This window comes from Biomphalaria glabrata, chromosome 6 (assembly GCF_947242115.1).
Source record: "Biomphalaria glabrata chromosome 6, xgBioGlab47.1, whole genome shotgun sequence".
Taxonomy (NCBI): Eukaryota; Metazoa; Mollusca; class Gastropoda; family Planorbidae; genus Biomphalaria; species Biomphalaria glabrata.
In genome coordinates this window covers 179,969-201,775 of record NC_074716.1, presented here as the reverse complement: position 1 = coordinate 201,775, position 21,807 = coordinate 179,969, and the positions used below count along the sequence as shown (strand labels likewise).

The following is a 21,807-nucleotide window of genomic DNA, read 5'->3' as shown; positions in this document are numbered from 1 at the left end:
AGCCAAGTGCTTCATCATTTGACTATCATGTCCCACAAATTTTGTAATAGTTTGAGTATTTCATTTACAGGACAATGTATCTAAAATGTGTGTAGAAATTCATATGAGTGTTACAGAAATGTCAGAGAGATTCTTCACCGAGCTAAAGCGTCGTTATTACACCACACCCACTTCCTACCTTGAGCTGATCAACCTGTACATTACCATGGTACAAGAGAAAACAAGGTACACTAATTTCTTCTAAATAAATATAATTTGAAAGAAGTGATCATAAATTGCACTTCCTATTAAATCCTAGAATAGAAACTACCGTCTATTGTTCTAATATTTCAAAATAAAAATGTCAGTTCTTCCTTATAAATATTTTTTTATTAAATAAAGCCAGACTTATTTCACATTTTTGGATGTTATTAATGTAAAAAAAAAACATTTATCTTGGATTGTACTAAATCTTGCTCTTCCTTTTCAACCATTGCACAAATCTATCCTTTTCAGAGAGACTCTTCTCAGCCCTTTAATCTTTCTCTATTTTTTTATCCTTAAAGTAATGTTCTTTTGCTTGACTTTGACATAAGTATATATTATTGGTTTAGAATAAGTTATTAGATTTGTCAAATGAGGTTAGTTAAAAATAGCTAAGTTGTAGTAGAGCTGATGGCTGTAAATATAGTAAGCTAAATCTGGATATAACGGAAGAAGTTTGATCTTTCTATCTAAGTTATGACTGTCACTAAATGGTTCATCTCCTTGGTTCTGGATGCACTGATATATATTGCTGGTGGCTAATTCTTAATGCTTATCCTAATTTAGTCATTTTTTGTGCTACTATTCTATAGTGCAGTTGCAGGTCACAGCTGGGACTGTGTAGCCATGTAAAATTTTGTACTCCTCATTAATCTTTGGACTCAAAGAAAAAGCCTTACTATTATTATAGTGTAGTTGTATTTAAAAGGGATAGTTCAAATGGTATCATTATAAGTGTCCACAGACATCAATTAGTTTTTTAGACATATTTTAAAGCTAGGATTATCTTTAGTCATAATAAAAGTAATATATTTGTTACTCAGACATCTTATAATGTAATCAGGATCAACTAAAGAATACTAACGTATTAGATTAGGCTGTAGAAAATGTTAATAGCTTTACTCATTGTCGCTGCCTGGTTCTGGTTGTAGGCGTTGCGACGCGAATGTGTCCGAGTGTTGTAGATATTGCTGTAAAGTTCTTTAATTAAGTACTTTCTCATACGCACTAGATTTGCAGGTGCGTGAGTACACTAGCACAAACATTCTGAATTATTAATAAACGCTCTTGTAGCAGACAAGAATTTTATTACATATAAGATATAGATCACAAAAGATATTGGTGACTTCAGCCATCACAAAATATAAACCAATAAAATACTGGCTGCTCATGCCATGTAGAATAAGTAATCACATCAACGAAATGTTCACAATATAAGTTCGAAGAAATCTCTTAAGTTAACACTAGATCAAGAATCTCTTCCAGTGATAGGCTTGTCCACTCTTTGATGTTGTCTTCCATTCACTTTCTTTGCCTCTTCTTTTTCCTGGTACTGTTCCCTAAACAATTGCAGTGTAATAAAATTCACTGATAATAACAATTATAAGTTGAGTGATTATTTAAGTTAATATTTGATGTAGAAACCAGTCAACATTTAAGAACAAAAGACCTCCATCAGTATTTCAATGCACTAATGAGATTCTAGGCTGCTTTTGATCTATTTTAGTATGTTCTGATTAGGCTCAGAAATGGCTGCTGTGGATTGTTTCAGAGCTCTAATCAATATGAAATATTTAATATGTATGGATAACAGTTTCTTTCAATTTATCAATCAGGTTCAGAAACAGGTGGCTATCGATGAAGCAAAAGCGAAAACAACTGCTGAAGAAACTCAGGCTATAGCAGATGATGCTCAGCGAGACTTGAACGAGGCGCTACCTGCGCTGGAAGTTGCAAAGAAAGTAAAACATTTTTATAAATTACAGACACTCTTTCTAAACAGAAGAGAGTTATAGATTAAGCATATCCATTTGTTAATCTAGTCATGTAAGTTAATAACAGACTTAAACTCACCTAAGTCTTGATTGCCCTGGATGATTCAGGCAACATGTTCCTTGCTGCAATAGCAATAGGGAAGAAACACTTGTACCAATTGTCCTACCAGATGGAATAAGAAATGTTACTTGTTACTTTATCTTTGTGTCTTTTGGAGTATTTCATTAGGTTGTGTTTTTGTATTTATAAGTTATGGTTAAGTGTTTTATGTATTATTATTCCATCCCATCCCATGGAGGGCTCTGGCCTGTTTCAACACATCCTTCCATTCAGATCTCTCCTGGGCCCTTCGTCTCCACGCTCTAACCCCAAACTGTTAAAGATCTGCTTCCACATCATCAATCCATCGCATTCAGGGTCTGCCTTTGGGTTGCCTGCCTTTTGTTTTTTGTCTGTATACGATTTTCTCTCCTCTGTTATCTGACATTCTTTCAAGGTGACCTGCCCAACATAGTCTGTTCTTTTTTTATTTCGGTCACTATTGGTGGGTCTTCATATAATTGATATATCTCTTGGTTAATGTGTGTCCTCCACCCAGTTTCATCCTGTATGGCACCATAGATTTTCCTAAGAATTTTTTTTCCCAAGTATTAATTAAATTTTCAGATGTCTTAGTCAGTGTCCAGGTCTCACTTCCACGCATTGCTGCTGGTCTTGTTATGGTTTTGTATATTATTTTCTTGGTTTTCCTTGAAAGAATGTATTATTACTTTACTTTTTAATCTTCTGTCATTCACAAAGTGTCATTACATGACAAGGTAGTAGTTCCTTCTCTGTCATTAAAAAATGATCTCATTTTCTTTTAACTCAAAAACTGCTAGGGAAGATTATCTTCATTTGAAAAACTGGACGCACACATGGCATGAAAAGGTTGGGTATCTTGAGAGTTGCCCAATTTGATAAAAAAAAAATTTGCGAGAATGTTCTTTACTGATGACCATAATCTCCTTGTCTTCAATCTCATAAAGCTGCCATACACGGCTTCATGCCATGAGGTGCAATAATAAATAGCATTTCACAGTCATAAATGTCAATTTCATTTTCTTTGTGGGATCTCTTGAGAGTTGCCTATATATCACTTGGGAGCACTTTCCAGCTCATAGCTCCACATAAAATGTCATTTGGGGAGGCAATTTTCAGGCAAAAGAACTACATGTTCAGCCCCTCATAGTTCTGACCTTTTTGCTGTGGCAAAAGATCTTAAAATCTCATATGTAGTCAAACATTTTTCACTGGTTAAGTTTTTAGACATCAGAGATGGTAAGAGTTCAGCTTTTTGATGTGACTGGAACATAAGGTCCAGGAATCTGAAGCATAGAAGGACTACAGTATTGTCAATTTTTAATTTTTGTACAAGTGCTTAGTCTTCTTGACCATACTTGTTTTTAAAGTCTGAGGCACTGTGGCATGCAACAAGGAAGTCTACCTCAGCATATAGGCTGGCATTTAGTTACCAGATAGACAAACATTTTTATGCTTACTAGTTTCTGGCCATCTTTAAAAATGTCTTGTTTCTTGGCAATTTTATTGGGAGGAGGTTGGTACAGAACTTTTGTCTTTGCTGCATTGATATTGAAGCCAAAGTTTTTGCTTTAGTGAAGAGGGTCAAGCTCTTTTGAAGACCCACTATATTTGAGGGAAGTAAAGTGCAGCCATATGTGAATAGCAGATCTCTGATTTAATCATATTTGACTTTTGCCTTTGCTATAAGTCTCTGAGATTTGTCTTGTTTTATGCTGTTTTTTTTTTCAAATTTTAAACACATAAATAAATTTTAAATTTCATATTAACCACTTCATTAAAATTTTAAACACCTAATGTTAAGTTAAATTTAAACTTTAAAAAACTATATATATGTGAACTAATGAAACTCTCAGAAAAGATCTACACATAACCACTATGCATATGAAGTATTGATAACTGATCACCCTAGAAGAGTTGATTGCTGGAAAGCACTGAAGAGTTTAATGCTGGGGAAACAATACATTAATTGTATTAAACTCATGAGCTCTACCACATTTTCTCATCTTCTTCATCTACTCAGCTTAGCTGTAGGCTCTCTGCAGTGGCATGCTGTTCTTCCTAGTTGTTCCACACTGCCTTACAGAGTGTTAGTTATTCTAGGTTGTTCAGTTCAATTAAATTGTGACATTCTATAAGAAAATAATTGACAGTCTTGTAAGAAGATGACTACATCCTACGCGTCATGCATTTAGTCATGAGTATTAACCTGTGACCTAAATTCTGCTAAGTCACTGATTTTCTTGGCTAGATCAGGCAACCCATTCCAAGCTCTAATAGCACTGGGGAAGAAAGAGCATTTGTACAAATTTGTCATAGCATATGGAACAAGGAATATGCCTTTGTGTCTTTCTGAGTATTTTATTAGGTTTTGTTTTTGTATTTGAAGATTCTGGTTCAATGTTTTATGTATAATTGATTCCTTACTTTTGACTCTTCTATCCTGAAGGCTTTCTAAATTTAGTGATTTTACTAAAGGTGTTACTCTAGTCAAATGTGAATATTTGTTTGTTATAAATCTCACTGCTCTATTTTGTGTCTGTTCCAGTTTCTTAATGTTTTCTTGAGTTGAGGGGTCCCAAACAGAGGATGCATATTCTATTATGAGCTTAACAAACATTTTAGTTATGCTTAATGCTTTGTTTGATTTTTTTTGATAGTTTAATCAATATGGGGATTCCATGGCAGTTTTTCATTTATCATAACACCTAAGTATTTTGCGTTTTTAGTCTGTGTTACTGGTTAACCATGAGTAAGATAAGTGGAATTTATTTGTTTTAGTTTTTATAATAAGAATGACAATGATCTGTTATGACTCTGCGCTTTCAGGCTTTGTTAGCACTAGACAAAAATGACATTGCTGAGATACGAGTATTTACCAAACCTCCAGAACTTGTTCAGACAGTTCTAGAAGCTGTTGCCATACTCTTAGGCAACAAGTAAGTGGAATAAACAAACGAAACATTAATGTTTTATACTTGGTGAACATCTAATGACCGTGACCTTCAGTAATTCATTGCACTAAAATGTTGATTGCATATGCAATAATTTCTTTCAGGACAGACTGGGCGAGTTGTAAAGCCATGCTGGCAGACACAAACTTCTTAAAAAAAATGTATGAATATGACAAAGAAAATGTCCCAGCCGCCAAGCTGGCTAAAGTCAGGAAATATACATCCATGCCAAGTTTTGTACCTGACGTTGTAGCCAAAGTTTCAAAGGTAACTAATTTAATTGTTAAATAATTTCTAAAAGTCATTAAATTATTTCTAAAAACTCATTAGACTGGATAATGAAAAGGTAAAAAGCTGGCAACACATGCATTAAATGGACAAAAAAATGGAGGATCTAGATTTCACAATATGATATCTGCCTCCAAAAACTACAACATGCTCATATAAAATTAAACAAGATCATTATAGAAGTGGAGAAAACTGGTTTAAAAATCAATGAAAAGAAAACTCAGATGTTGAGAATAAATAAAACCAAGAAAAACCACAACAACGTCAAGGAGAAAACCTAGTAGAAAGAGATGATATTGTCTATATTAAAAGCAAAGAGGGATGATTAACATACATGTTTAAAATTAGATCAACTAGGCTAGTCATGTGTTTAATATTCTACAGAAGATCTGGTGTTAAAAAAAACAACTGTCACTACACAACAAAATGTGAATGTGAAATCATTTCTTTTATTTGGTTCAGAGACTTGAAGAGTAACACAGTCTAACATTCACCCACAAATGTTGTACTAATAAAATGATCTGTCTAATAAGTTAAGCCCACAGTATGTCAAAACAATTCCACTTTTCATTGAATGTTGTTTTGTTTGTTTTTTTGCTTCTTTTTTATTTGCCAACCAGCAGTCTTCTAAGCAGAAAAACAATTTCTGTATTTATTTTTTTTTTAGTAGACATTATATTTTGTAATCACATTGTTTATGGAAAAGTTTCATAGTGAATGTACATCTTAAATCATTAACTACTTACCTGAAAATATTTGTGATTTAATGTTTTGAAGATTGTTATAACCACAGAGTAATGATGGAATGTTGTTTGATAAATCTATTCTTCGTCCAGGCTTGTAAAACTTTAGTCCTATGGGTTCGAGCAATTGATGTTTACTCTGCTGTAGCTAAACAAGTTGAGCCAAAGAAACAAGCGTAAGTAATTAGCAGTCAAGGCATTAAATAATTAGCAGTCAAAGCGTTGCTATTTTTTAAATCATTCTAGGTCTAAGTAAAAAAATATTCAATTATATTTGTTTTCTTAGACTTGTTTTAATACAACTTTAGTGGTCATTAATTAGTAAACTTTGTACTAAATCATAATGATGTCACTTTGACAGTGGAACATGGGATATATATATATAGTATTATTACAGAAGTATATGTATAGTTGGTATATTATTATTACAAGATGTATTATCTCTTCCTTGTCAGACTGGCTGAGGCTCAAGACATTCTCAATGAGGTTTTAAGTGTCCTCAAAGCTAAACAAGACCAACTGGCTGAAGTGGAGAAACAAATTAAAAATCTTCAGGCTGTCTTTGACAAGAGTATGGCTGAAAAAAAAAGTTTGGAAAGAAACATGGCTGTGACTGCCGCCAGATTGAAACGCTCTTCCAAACTGACAACAGCTGATGAACAAGTAGGTTATTTTAAAATCTATGAGAACTATTATAACATTAAAATATGATTCTTAGTCAGACTTGGCCTACTGGGCGTAGTTTTTATAATATCAAAGATAAATTGAAATGATCAAACAAAAATATCACCTTGAGGAATAAATTAACGATTTGAAAATATGTGCATTCATTCACTAAAACCATATTTCCATACTGGAGATGAGACATGCATGGCACACAGTCTTAGAAAGAAGTGTGAGACTACAATGATTTTGTCACTTTTTTGGTGTGATTTTTTTTTCATATTTCTACTTTAAAAAAATATACATTTCAATAGCTCAACTATCTTTGAAACAACATCTCAATCTCATGATTTCATGTTTAAATAAGGATGGGACATTACTAGAAACTCATTTAGTTCTCATCTTTATCATTGAAATATTTATTCTCTGCTCCTTGAAATATTTATTCTCTGCTCCTTGAAATATTTATTCTCTGCTCCTTGAAATATTTATTCTCTGTTCTGCAAGGTTGTTAAAAGTGGTAATGGATATAAGCACTCCACTACCTAAAAAATACTTTCAATGGCTTTCAGATAGCCTCTGACAAACAGCCTCTACCCGTTAGATGTTAGATATGGGAGAATTGTTATCACTAACTGGGGAAAATGTGATGTGTAACCAGTGCCTAAACCAGTAAGCTTCAGGCTTAAGGGGCTCATTAGCCTTGGTTGGCTACCCACCTAGGAGAAGGAAAACTGAATTCAAACCTCTGCTGCCTTGCGGCTATACCCAAATATGTGAAAGGCTTTGGGAGTCTATCTTGAGGAAAAATAAGGAGCAGACAAACCTTAAGGCAGTTTGCAGAGCCTGCGCCACCGCATTTCGCATTCTGTATCAGCACTTGCTGTTCCTTTGGATTCATCAGCTGTGCTGAGAAATTGGAAAATAGCTGTTTGGGTTACATTGTTCCAACCATAACTAATGCCCAGGCATTCATCTCATTTCTCATTTCCATAGTAATTTTGCAACTGAAAGAGGCCATAGTATTTGTTCTCTTTCTACATCATGTTTCTTATAGGTTCGTTGGGAGGAAAGTGTTGCCAACTTTGATGTACAGTTGAAAAATGTAGTAGGAGATGTTTTTATAGCAGCAGCTTGTGTAGCTTACTATGGAGCCTTTACTTCTACTTACAGGCAAAAACTTGTAGAAGGTAAGTCTAAACATAAAAAACAATGTACTTTTAAAATGTTTAGATACAGACACCCTTGAAAACTAGTACCATTGAGAGAGAAAACTGGTCGTGTGGTATGCCTTTAGAACTGTCATCAGTTTGAACCCTTCCCACTGCTGTCTGCTTTGGTTCTCAAGAAGTTTAGATTGGTACATGATAATCTTAATTTCTGAATGAATGTCCAAAACTTAAAAAACAAAACCTTTATTAATGCAATGTCTGCTTATACCATATTAACTGATTGTTTTTTGACTAGCTTAAGTATTGTGTTGGATACATAAATAAATTTTTTAGACCTTTGTAGCAGCTTTTGATTCATTTCAGTTGTAAGTTTTCCTAATTGCCCATTAATCTTGATACATGGCAACTAATCATCCTCAATAAGAAAATATGAAAAGTACAAAATGAATTAGGTTTTGAAAATGGTGAAGGCTGTTTCTAAAAAATGTTTATAAAATGTTTTACATGTTACGGATGTTCCTTCAAAGATAAAGATAATCTACTTTCTAGTCCAAACCTCCTGCTTTCTGCTTTTGAATTGATCTTTTGAGACTGTATACCTTCCTGGCCAAACATCAAATTATACAAACTTCTTGTTCTCATAACTCTTGAAAATATTACTAGGTCTAGCTTGATTTTTCATTATTTAGTTATGCTTTACTCTCAGATATATGATTTAGTAGTTAGAAACAAAATATTTTACATCAATTATTATTAACTTAGAAGGCGCAGTGGCTGAGCGGTAAAGGGCTTGACTTCCTAACCGTTGTCCGGGGTTTGAATCCTAGTGAAGACTGGGATATTTAATTTCAGGATCCTTGGGCGCCTCTGAGTCCACCCAGCTCTAATGGGTACCTGACATTAGTTGGGGAAAAGTAAAGGCGGTTGGTCGTTGAGCTGGCCACATGACACCCTCGTTAACTGTAGGCCACAGAATCAGATGACCTTTACATCATCTGCCCTATAGACCACAAGGTCTGAAAGGGGAACTTTACTTTACTATTATTAACTTAACTGTATCTTGTATTTCTCACATTTAATTATTTGTTAAAAACTTTTAGAAATATTTATATTAAGAAAGAACATTTTTAAGAAAATAACATAACCTAAATATTACCACAACGACCAATTGATATGACTGAAATACTCTGATGTATCTAGCATGAATACTTAGATTCATTATAAGACATTTGAATGTATTTAATAATTTGGATACAAAAACTTTTCTACAGGTTGGACTAAACGATTGATTGAGCTTCAAATACCTGCAACAGAAAATATGACTCTTGTGTCAGTCTTGGCAGATATATATGAAATTCGACAATGGAATGCTGACGGTCTGCCAAGAGATGCTGTGTCAATTGAAAACGCTGTTCTTTCTAACTAAAGGTCGCAGGTGGCCTTTGATGATTGACCCACAAGAACAGGTAAAGTTTCTAAGTAAACAAATAATGTTTCTAGTATGTACTTGTATTGATTAAAGCTGAGTATTATTGTTGACACTTCTTTCAGGCCAACAGATGGATCAGAAATAGAGAGGCTCTAAATAAGCTTAAAATTATTAAATTATCAAATTCCAACTTTCTGAGAACACTGGAAGCTTGCATAAGAGCAGGTTTACCTGTTTTGATGGAGGATGTTGGTGAAGCTTTGGATCCAGCACTAGAACCTGTCTTGTTAAAACAAACCTTTAAACAGGTAACATTTTTCTATTACATCTAAACATTTAAACACTTTATTGTATACCAAAATTTTCTCTGTGTGTGTAAAAGCTGTGTTTGTAAAAGCAAAAAGGTTTAATGATGGAGTAATGTCTCCTGACTTGTTACAACTTCACGTAATCTACCCTTGGACTCCAATATGTTTTGAGGGTTTGGTCAGTGCAGCATTCAATTCATTTCTCCATCTATAACTAAAGTGCTTTACATGACAAGTAACATATCAAGCTTTAAACTCCTTTAGGTAATTGAACCTTTTATGTAACCTTATTGACTTTTTTCAGTTATATATTTATAAGTAAGGTCACTTTTATCAAATTTGACATTATGAAAATGCTTCATTTCTAAGGACTTAACATGTTTCTCTATAAGAGTAGATTCAAAAATTTTGAGTTTTTTGGTGTTCCTAATTAGGTATTTGTGAAGTAAAGCTATTGCTTGCTTTAATCCCAGGATTCTCAAAGAGATGCCCAGAACAGTGTTAATGCAGAGTGTTCAGATGCAAATGTATTGTTGAACAGAGAGGAAAAAAAATGTTACTGTAATCTTTTAGAACACTAATCTTGGTTGCTGAAGTTATCAAAATATATTTTGTACAAAAATAAATAGTATAGTGTTGTAGGTAACTGTGAATGAAAAAATGCGAGGCTAAAATGATAATACATAAAAGGTTAAGGATGATTTTATGGAATGCCTACCCCCTTCCCATTTGCCAATGCTTTCAATGAATTTCTTAGTGTTGTATCTGGTCTCCTTAGTGGTTGTCTTGGAATGTTCCTGGTTTTTTTTTAATAGAGTATATGTAGTCATAACGTATTTCCAATTAGAAAATTATTTTCTGGTCAGAGCCTACTTGTTATATTATAGCAGAGAACAGATCATCTTATCCTATCTTGTCTGCTTACCATATTCCTTTGTAGATTGAAATCTAGATAATGATATTTTAAACATTCTCGAATATCATTCTCATTATAACTATGTTATGGGCTGATTTATGATAATTTTTCTTTCCTTTTCTAAGGGAATGAACTAAGTTTTATGTTTAGGCTCACAATAGATTTTATTGGAATTATAAGAAAATATAAGATGGAGTTCATTTGCCCCTGAGTCCACCCAACTCTAATGGGTACCCGACTTTAGTTGTGGAATGTAAAAGCGGTTGGTCGTTGTACTGGCCACATAACACCCTGCTTGTTAACTGTTGGCCATAGAAACAGATGACCTTAACATCATCTGCCCCATAGATAGCAAGGTCTGAAAGGGGCAACTTTACTTTTACTTAGCTCCTGTCTCATGTTTACAGGAAATATTCAATGAACAGCTATTTGGATGTAATCTTTAAAATTAAAACAAAAGTTAGTTTATCTTGTAATATTTCTAAAAGTAATGAAGTCTATTCACATGTAAAATATTTCACATGTTCCTTCAGATTTGATGGTAATTTCATCCTAACCAAACCTCTCGCTGAACTGTAGGATATGAATCTGGTACTATTGAGACCATCCGAACAACAGTCCAGCCAGCATATCACACTACCTGACTCCCATCAATTAAATAATAAGGACAAATTTTAGCATGAATAATATTATAATAAATGAAATGACCATAAATAGAATCATGATGAATCAACTAGTAATGAATGAGATTATTATAAATAAAATCAACATGAGTGAAATTATAATTGAATTTGTCATGAATGAGCTTAAAAGGAAATTGGAAGGACAGAACTTGCAGTTAAAAACTAAATTTTCAAAGTGATACCCAATGTATAGAGTTTTAGGCCAACATTCTGATTTAATAAAAATTACTTTTTAATCTTTTTTTTCGTTGTCTTTTTCAGGGTGGGCGTGTGTTGATTCGCTTGGGGGATAGCGATATAGACTATGATCGAAACTTTCGCTTCTATATGACCACCAAACTTTCTAATCCACATTACTTGCCAGAAGTCTGCATCAAAGTAACAGTTATCTATTTCACAGTCACCAAGAAAGGCCTTGAAGATCAACTTCTTAGGTTGAAAATTTCTTTCGCATCTATTTTTTTTTTTTTCTTGTTACATACATTTTATTTTAGCTCTGGCTTAACATCCAAAGCATTCTTTCAAGACTAAATTAACCAGTCGAATTGTTAAAAAGTTTAAAAAAAAAAAAATAAGATTGGTTAAACTAAATACATTACAATTTTTATTACTACTATAAAATCTACTTTTATGTAAATGTTGTTTTATTGTTTTGATTATGAAAATATATAATTTTTTTGGGAATACAATCTGTTTTTAAATAGACTAATTTTTAACTAGGAGCAGTAAAAATTTCAACTAGTTACATTTAATAGGTCAGACATGAAAAGGTTGTTTTTCTTTCTATTGGTTGTAGTGATGTTGTCAGTTTAGAGAGACCAGACTTGGAAGAACAAAGAAATGAACTCATCATGAGAATCAATGCTGATAAGAACCAGCTGAAATCTATTGAAGATAAAATTCTGAAGTTACTTTTTGAATCGGAAGGAAATATATTGGACAATGAAGAACTTATCAATACATTGAATGATTCTAAGGCAAGTATCACATAGGCCTTGAAATGTGAGAGTTTCACATGTGTGAGTTTCACTTGTTTCCATTGGTAATGTGGGTGTTTATGACCATTAAAGCATCAATCAAATGTCCCAAGTACATCTTGAAGATCTCTCATTCCTTATATCTCTCGGCAGAAGTAACACAGCACTAAAATATTTTTTTTTATAATTCCAGTAGCAGAGTTTAATATATAATAATGATCATATAATTATAATGTGATTTAGAAAACAAAGATGTAGAAGACTAGAAATCAAATAGAAAAAATACCATTATGTTTTGTTAGACTTGGTTCAAGAAAAAACAATGTGCATAAGGTTAAACAAAATTCTAATAAGATTAAGATGGGTCTGACAATATTACCAGAAAATTATATCATGAGGGTGTCTACCAATAAATTTTACTGCTATTGGGAAAAAATTGGTTTTAGTTGCCAATTTAAAGTAAAAACATCAAGTAACAGTGTATTTCTGATCAACTTAAAGAAAAATATTTAACCCTGACAGGTCACCTCAGCAGTTATCAAACAAAGACTTGCTGAATCCGAGACAACAGAAGAAAAGATCAGTGTAGCCCGGGAGAAATATCGCTGTGTTGCTGAGAGGGGTTCTGTTATGTACTTTGTGGTGTCTGACATGGGGGAAGTAGATCCCATGTATCAATTCTCTCTCAAGTATTTTAAACAGGTAAAGGAATAGATAAGCCATAAAATCATCACATTAGTATGTGTACTTTACATTCTTAAACCAATAAGTATTGATCTTAGTACCCAAAGTTGATCTCTTTCAAATTGCAGTGGGCCCATGTATAAATATAAATTTTAAACTTTACCCATATTTACTTAATATACACAAGTATTTAAAAATGATATTGTTATAAATGAACTTATTGATGTGGGTAAGGTTAGATGTGCATATGACACGCTCACACAGGTGACAGAAGCCAGCTTACTGCTAGCAGTGAACAGGGATGAGGGACGGCCCTTCAGGGACACTCTACTTGAAAATAGGTTGTGATGTGGTCATGTGATTTGTCTAAAAAAGGTCTGGGGACATTCTGTCATTTCCTAGTAGGCCTTCAGGGGCCCTTTATAAAGAGTAGAGGTGGCAGAGTCAAGATAGTCTGGTGGAGTCCAGTATGAGTTCAGGACAAAACAGATAGTCTAGTATGATTCAATTAAGTAGAGCAGTACCTTTTTGTAAGGTTATCTACAGTGAAGCGCTTGTGCAGTCTTTCAAACTTCCAACTGTACAGTATTTGACATAGTTTATTAGAGTTGATAAAGTACCCGACAATCTGAGTCCAGTGTTTCCAGGCAGCCAGATAGATAGTCATAACAATTAAAAACAGATAATTTACTCATGTATAAGCACATGTGTTTTTTTCTCATATTCTTTGACAATCAGTATATGTCTTATCCAAAATATCCATTATTTACAGTTAAAGTTTGAGATAGTGTCATTATTAACTAATTTAGAAAATTCATTTTAAAATGTTTAGCTTCTTTGTGTATTGTGTTGCTGATGGGCAGAACCACTTTAAACATTACCCCTGTAAGCCGATAATAATAATAACCTTTATTATCCATGAATGCTTTGCTAGATGGTATATTAGATGACAATGACGCTAACCTGCAACAAATTTTAGCACTGCAGCTATGGTTCTTGACAAGGCTAGATGGGATTCTTCTGTAAAATCCATTGTTTCTTTGTGATTAAAAGAATTAATTACAAGGTGTCAACATTTTTGTCATCTGTGCCTCTGTAATAAATTGGTAGGGTTCGAAAACAGGACAAGACAGTAGTAAAAGGACCAAGGAGCCATCTGTATGAGTATGGTGTAGAAATTAGTTTGGTGTATATTTTAGAAAATCTGTAACAAATTTGAAAAATGAAATGATGCTAGAATAGAGTAGTTTTCTCCCCTACACCCACATTACTAATAAAATAAAAAAATAAAAATCTCCCTCCCCATCATCTGATTGTCTGAAAGGAAAATTGATCCAGTCCAAAGTTAGAAAATCATGTCTGAGTTTAATTTGAATTTTAGCCTTTATTTTTCCAATGTTTCAAATGCTTAGGATTCAGTCAGAAACATCTTAACCATTTTATTATTTTAAAATTTTATTCAGCTATTTAACAATACAATCTCAACCAGTGAGAAGTCTGATGACCTTCAAACACGACTGGACATTTGCTTAGAAGAGACTACAGTATGTATTTACAAGAATGTTTCTAGGTAATTCTTGTATTGTTACCTGCATTGTGTCTCATGGTTTCAGTAGTATTGACATTACTGGAATTGGTGTTATGCAAATAAGCACTCCACTGCCTATAAAATGCTTCCAATGTCATGCGTCTCAACTAGCCTCTGACAACTAGTCCAACTCAGATATTGGATCCGGCTTGAACTGTTATCTGTAAAGAAGAGCACTGGTGCTTTAACAAGTAATCTTCACGCAGGAAGGGGCTCCTTAGATTGCTGGCTACCCACCTAAAATGTTTGTAAAATGTTTTACATGTTTCGGATGTTCCTTCAGAGTTGAAGATAATTACTTCCTAGTCCAAACCTCCCGCAGGACGACGGGGGATGGGAGCGGGCAGGGTTTGAACCCGGGACCATCGATAAATCTGAACGACAGTCCAGCGTGCAAACCGCACGACCAGGCAGCCATCCAGCCACCTAGGAGAATGAAAACTCTAATTCAAATCTTTATTCATTGCAGCTATATCCAAACATTGGGAAACTTTTCAGGAGTCAACCCTGAAGAAAAATCAAGAGCCAGTGACCCTTGGGTAGCTTACAGTGCTACACCCTGGCAGAGTCTGGGATGCCGATAAAATTTACTCCTTAACTTTATTGGCATTAACCTTCATTTGGATAGATCAGCTGGTTGGGAGGGGGGGGGGAGGACTGCTGCGTGTGTGACATGGTTCCAATCATAGCCTATGTATTCATCTCAATTACATGAGACCAATAGTTGTTTCATAACTGAAGGAGGCCATAAAATAATCAAATGTATCTCATAGTGCCTCTAGTATATGGTTTTGTGGGTCATGCTTTATTTTGTAGTATGCTTGGTCCCCTTTCACATCCTTCAGATGCAGATGATGCAAAGGTCATCTGTTTCTATTACTGATGGTTAACAAGGGTGTTCTTAGCTAATGCCAAGTACCCATTATTTATATTGCAAATCTTAAAGAATTCATTAACTAAATTAACTTTGATCTTACTTACAGATTAATGTGACATGTGAAATGAGATATTCCTCTAGTGGTTGCTTTGATTTTCTTTCAGAGGTCTCTTTGAAAAACACAAGCTTGTATTTTCATTTTTGCTTTGCTCAGAGATTATGAAAACTGAAGGGGAAATAACTCCCTTGGAGTGGAATTTTTTTCTCCGTGGACCTATTGGAGGTATAGAGAAGGTACTAGACATTTTGATTAATATTTCTCTTCTTCTCTTATTTCAACTTCATTTATTTTAGGAAATGCCTTCACAGAAATGAAATGACTTTCTAGAGATCCTAGAGATATATAAATATGTTATCATTTTATTATATACATTAGGAATAAAAAGTTTTAAATAATAGTACACTTGTATGGAGTAGTGATTTTCTGTGACCGTGGCTGTGTATCGATGATTAGCCTCTTTATGCAGAAAAGACAGAAGAGAAGTTACAAAGGGAAGATTATAAGTTTCAAGAGATGTAAAATGCTGAATGCCACAGAATTTTCTGTACATCTTAAAGATTGTAGCTTATTCAAATCAATTAGATTTGAGAGTTTAAATTTATATAACCATTGAGAATCAACACACTTTGTCACCACTGACAACTTGACATATTTATGGATTATTTAGAATCTCATTGAAAGAGGAAGGTTAAACAATTATAGAACACACAACTTCTATCAAAATAAAAACTTTTTTTCTTTTATTGTAATTAAAAGCCATTACATTTTCTACAGCAAAATGTCCCCAAACCAGAAAACACAACGTGGCTTCCATTAAATGTTTGGAAAATGGCCTGCGAGATGAGTGACACATTTGAAGACTTCCGTTACATCCATTATGATTTGGATAAAACACCTGTATGGATAAGACTGGATGAAGGCCCTGAGGTAATGATAACGATAACAAAATGCATTACCCATATAAAAAAATATTAAAACAATCAGTCTCAATCAAACTGAAGGCTACATATCTTAATAATTAGGACATATCTTCAATAAAGATCATTTCATTCTGTGAAATCTGTCTCTTTAATCTATTTGTACATAATAATGAGAGACTTAACTCTGCAAAGGCATTGTTTTTCTGGCTGATTCAGGCAACCCATTTCAGGCATAGGAAATAAATAGCACTTTTAAGAATTTCTCCTAGCATTTAGAATGAGAAATATGCCTTAATCACTTGTCATATATTAAATTGTTTTATTGTGGTTCTAAATTATACAAAATATTTTACAGTTTGTGGCATAGTAACCATGGCACAAATGGGTTCCGTGAGCCCAGGCTCATTACCAATCTCTTAAAAACAAAATGTGTTTTAATGTTTTGAATTCTTACTTTTATTTCCCATTAATTCTGTGATTAAAATTTTTAAATCGTCTGCAGTATATTGTAATTTGATAAAGAAACTGATGGGGCCTCCGTACAGGATGACTAAATTTAGTTTTGTCATTCTAGATTCATTGTTTTAATCCTGTGCCCAAGAGTCTCTTGCTACCCCTTCTGTTTACTCTGTAATGCTAGCCAAACACATTTTCTGTAATAGTATATAGCCTGGTGAGCCAATACACATAAAGCGATGAACAATCAAAATAAGCACTATATTTCTTATGGTCATAAAGAATTCACATTAGTCTGAACACATTTGGATGAACCTATAATAAAAATCTGTCGTTGAAATCATTAATGTATACTGTGTACAGCTCTCTGTACTTTAGTTCCAGTGTTACTGAATTAGACTCAGATGGCAAGTCCAGTCACATTTATTGGGTTGGTTAGTTCTTAGCTTCATATCAGGATTTCCTGACCACAAACTCACGAAGCTCTATTACTATCTTAAAAAGCTGAACACATGGACCAAATGAAGATCGTAAAATTAAGAGCAGATAGTTGCTATCTTTGCACCAAAAATGCAACAGCTTTTGTTGAACCTTATGATGATAATATTCATGAGGTCGAAATGCATTTTATTGATCAAGCCAGTTACCTGATGAAAAAACAACCACAAAAGTGCAAACATAAAAAAAAAACAAAAGCAGAAGATGCAGATTAAGGAGACGCCCACAAAAATTCAGACTTAACAAACAACCAGCAAGCTTGCAGACAAAAGAAACAAGCATGAAGATTAAGACAAGAAACAATTAGCAGAAAATGCAGACATAAGAAAAACACCTTGAAGATACAGACATAAGGAACAACAGGCAGAAGATGCAGACATAAACCTTTAAATTCAAGAGTGTAAATTTGAGCCTCCAACTAGGAACAATTAAGTGACTTGGCATCTTTCACACAAAAATTGTAGTGCTTGTGACAATAACAAAACAATAGTGCCTTGTGACAAAAATAAAGTTTTTTATTTCACTTTCTCTAGTGGGTATTCCCATTTTACATAATGATTTATCAATCTATGTAAGCAATGGACATAAAGTTTATACAATAACTGTTGGAAATAAAGAAAATGAACAAGATAACAATTATTTTGGTGTATGATTAGTTTAGTTCTTTCCTTGTAAATCCTAGGCACAATTTGAACCGAAGGGGGTCTGGGGTGAAGGTTATGAAAGTGATTTAATGTATCAGTTGTTGTTGTTATGTAAACGTGTGCTTGTAACTATCCATAAGAATGTGTTCAGCAAATATTAGAGATGTGTGTTGTGTAGTCATTCAGTGTATTTTGACTCTATTGTACTATTATGTTCCTAACAGGAGGCAAGAGAAAAAAGTGTTTTTCTTTACAATAACTGTTAACAGAATTTTAAAAAGGCTCATTTTATTAACAAGGATGTATTTTATATTCAGCTTGACTTGGGCCTTTAGGTCTAGGTTTTACAATGTTATGAATGCAAGAAGCTTGTGAAAGTTTCTGCGTTTTAAAATTGTATAGATTATAACTGAGAAAGCATGATTTTTTTTATATCAAAAACTTTAGGTTCGAGCCAATCCTCCTCCGGAGCGCTATCTCTACGCTGTCTTGGATCCCCCTGAATATAACGATGGTGATCTGCCTCTTCCAGATAGAGTTTATGGAAATTGGAATGATCGCCTGACAGCTTTTCAAAAATTAATGTTTGTTAAAGTTTTCCCTGAGGAAAGGGTGAGTTTTCAATTAAAAGTTTTGTTGTGTGCCCAAATGAAAGAGCATCATACTCACGTCTTACAAACCAGTACATAGACCTACTATTCTAACTGTGAAACTGGCAAATGGGATCAAAGGATCTTGCGCCATAGCCTTAAGTTTTCTTACCTTGGTCATAGTTTAAATATTAGATCTATGTTCTGCGGCACAGGTTCTCTGTAAAATCACATCACATCTTAGATCCCTGGGTTAGGGCAGTCAATTGGATAATCTAGATCTATGGCCAGCTAACCAAACTCCTTCCCAGTTAAAGGCTCATTCTGGCTTTTTACAATATGATGAATTAAAAACAATGCTTACACTCACAATGTTCAAATGTTTAAAAGGAGTTGATATTCTCTGTAACATGAATTAACTTAATGTTGAGGTAGAAAGACTAATGGAATAGATCTAGATCTAGATTAATCTAAATTGATACCAGGGTTATCCTTCAATGCTAATAGATATCTTGGGGCTATTGAGACTGTTGATCCATTGAAAATTATAGAAAAAAGTAGCAGTTAGGATCAAAATAATCTTCTAACTATAAAGCACTGTGTGTAAATTTTTTTCAACATAGATATTTTTCTTGGGTTTTATGTGAAAAAAAAATTAATTATATCCTTTTTGGATTTATTGTTAACTTTTATATTATGTCAATTCTGTTTTTATCCTAGACAACATTTGCAGTGACAGAGTTTGTTTCTGAATGTTTAGGGAAACAATTTGTTGAAAGTCCTCCTGTCACATTGCCAGAACTTTATGAAAGTATGTCTAAGACTACTCCACTGGTCTTCGTTCTTTCTCCAGGATCAGATCCAATGACATCATTTCTACGTTTTGCTAAAGATATGGGAGTTCATGAAAAGTAAATACAGACATTTTTTCAATAAATATATTCATTAAATTAGTTTTCTACCATAAATGTCTTCTTTAAATTAAGCTAAATTCTATGGGAATTTAAATATGATTGTTATGGAAAAGAGAAACATAAAGCTTACATGGAGAAACTGCTGCCATTTTTGTGACATCTTTTTTGTCTGGTGTCAGTCTGCTGCCCTTTCATATCAGTTAGTTACTTCTTGAAAATTAAGTTTTAACCAAAACAATTAGCTTCTTTTCAACATAGGGAACTAGATTTCTTTGTAACACTAGCTTTTAATACAAGTAGATCTACATCATCTCATTCACAAAGTCAAGGCTCTAACTCTAGTTAGACTGAGAGTTTCTTATTACAGTGTTCCCCCTGCTTCCTCATTTTCCAAGAGTTTCTGAAATCTCAAATTTACCCATATGACTGAAACAGTTCAGCTTTGTCTTTTCACATTATAGACTTGAGAAGTTCCTCCTTTTTTTGTCATCCAGAGTGTTGACTTGTAAGAGTAAAAACCCCAGCATTTTTCTGTAGCATTTATTTGAATTTTTTCTGTCTGTGTTCAGTATCCAACTTTCACAACCATGTGGGGGTTCAGAGACCACTAGAGAAGAATGAAGTTTTAATTTGGTTGGAAGCTTTTACTTTTCCAGATTCTCTAGTTTGCTCATGACAGCAAATGCCAAGCTTAAAAGGGTTTTTATTTCTTATTGATTTGAAGTCCATCTCTTCCAATGTTTGACCATAGGTATTTAAATGAGTCAACATCTTCTAATGTTAATTCGTTCGACTGTACCCCAACATCCGCAACATCTCATTATATCTCCAGCACAAACTAGTATTTTGAATTTATCAGCACTGATTTCCATGCAGACTGCTCTAGTATACAGTTTTGAAGTAATATCTTGTTTCTGGTCTGAAATTTCCCCAATGAGGTCTATATCGTCTTCAAACTGAGATGAACAAAGGCTGCCTATATGGTCAAGTAGGAGTAAATCCTTCTAGAGTTTCCATCATAATATGCTTCAGAAATATGTTAATTAATAAGAGCTTGAGAGAGAATGCATCCTTACCACACTCCTATGGATGTCCTAAAACTTTCTCAAACTTGGTTGTTCAGAAGTATTGAGCTATTTGCCTTTTGGAATAGGGCTTTGATAATATTGATAATGTTTTTATCCAAGCTGAACTCCCTCATCACTTACCACATATCATGATGCCAAAACCAGTCAAAAGTTTTTTGAAATCTGTGAAGTCGTGTACAATTTATTTTGGTGTTAAAGGCTTTTTTTTGTTTAACAGTCTAATGTTAAGTATATGTTCAAGAATGCTTCTACCTTTGCAAAGGACCTCCTCAACTTTTGAGTCTGTTGAAATTATTTTTAGCATTATTTTGCTTGGTTAACCATTAGACTTTATCGTTCTATAGTTTTGGGCTTTTTTATTGTCTCAAGTTTTCTTTCTTGAGCATTGGAATTTTAAAAAATTTGGATCTATTCTTGTGGCAATATTTTTTTTAATCCCATATTTTCTGGCAGATAGTCCTAGTTATATTTGAGCCATTGTATTTTGAAAGTTCTTTGGTATGTTATCCCTCTGATGATACGATAAAATACCATCAGAAGGCTAGAAGTGCTAATTATTTGAAACCTATAAATTTTTTATGTGTTTTATCTTTATACAGTATAATTATATATTTAATAAATCCTTTGTATAACTTTTAATTTGGAGCAAGCTGGCTGAGGGAAATTTAATTATTATGTTCTTATTAGAGTTAACAAAAGACATGACATTTCCTAAATTTTATTTATGTATAATTAATTATTGCTTAATTACATGGTGGTTGTTTTTTTTTATTAACTCCTATTCACATTTAGAAAGTAATTTGTAGGTTTGATTCCTTATTTTAACTATTCACTTATAGTGTAAAATCCCAGATTTATAAATATATTAATTAAAAATTTGATTGTATTATTTTTAAAAGACTTAACATTTTTTGCGTTAAAAAGTTATTTAAACCAAAACATTTAGTTTAAATTTAACTTATTAAATTCTTTTTAGAATTGCCATTTAGCTGCTTCATGGATGAATGGATGAATGCCATGGAAGACATTATTAAAAATATCCAGGAGACCAGTTCACTTTTACACAGCAACTTTAGACTCTGTCTTCAATGCCCGCCAAACATTTCCCTGTCAGTGTTCTTCAGAATAGTGTCAAAGTCACTAATGAGCCACCTAAGGGCATTAGAGCCAATCTAAGAAGGGCATTCATAGATATGTCAACTTCATTTTTTGAAGACCACCGTAAGACTTTTTTGTTTTTTGTTAGAAAATTTT

At 33.5% G+C, this 21,807-nt stretch overlaps 1 pseudogene; it reads left to right on the top strand.

Annotated features, from left to right (window-relative positions):
• LOC106061156 (dynein axonemal heavy chain 6-like) overlaps positions 1-21,669 on the top strand; it is a 146,998-nt pseudogene extending 125,329 nt beyond the window's left edge.
• Positions 21,670-21,807: the final 138 nt, after the last annotated feature.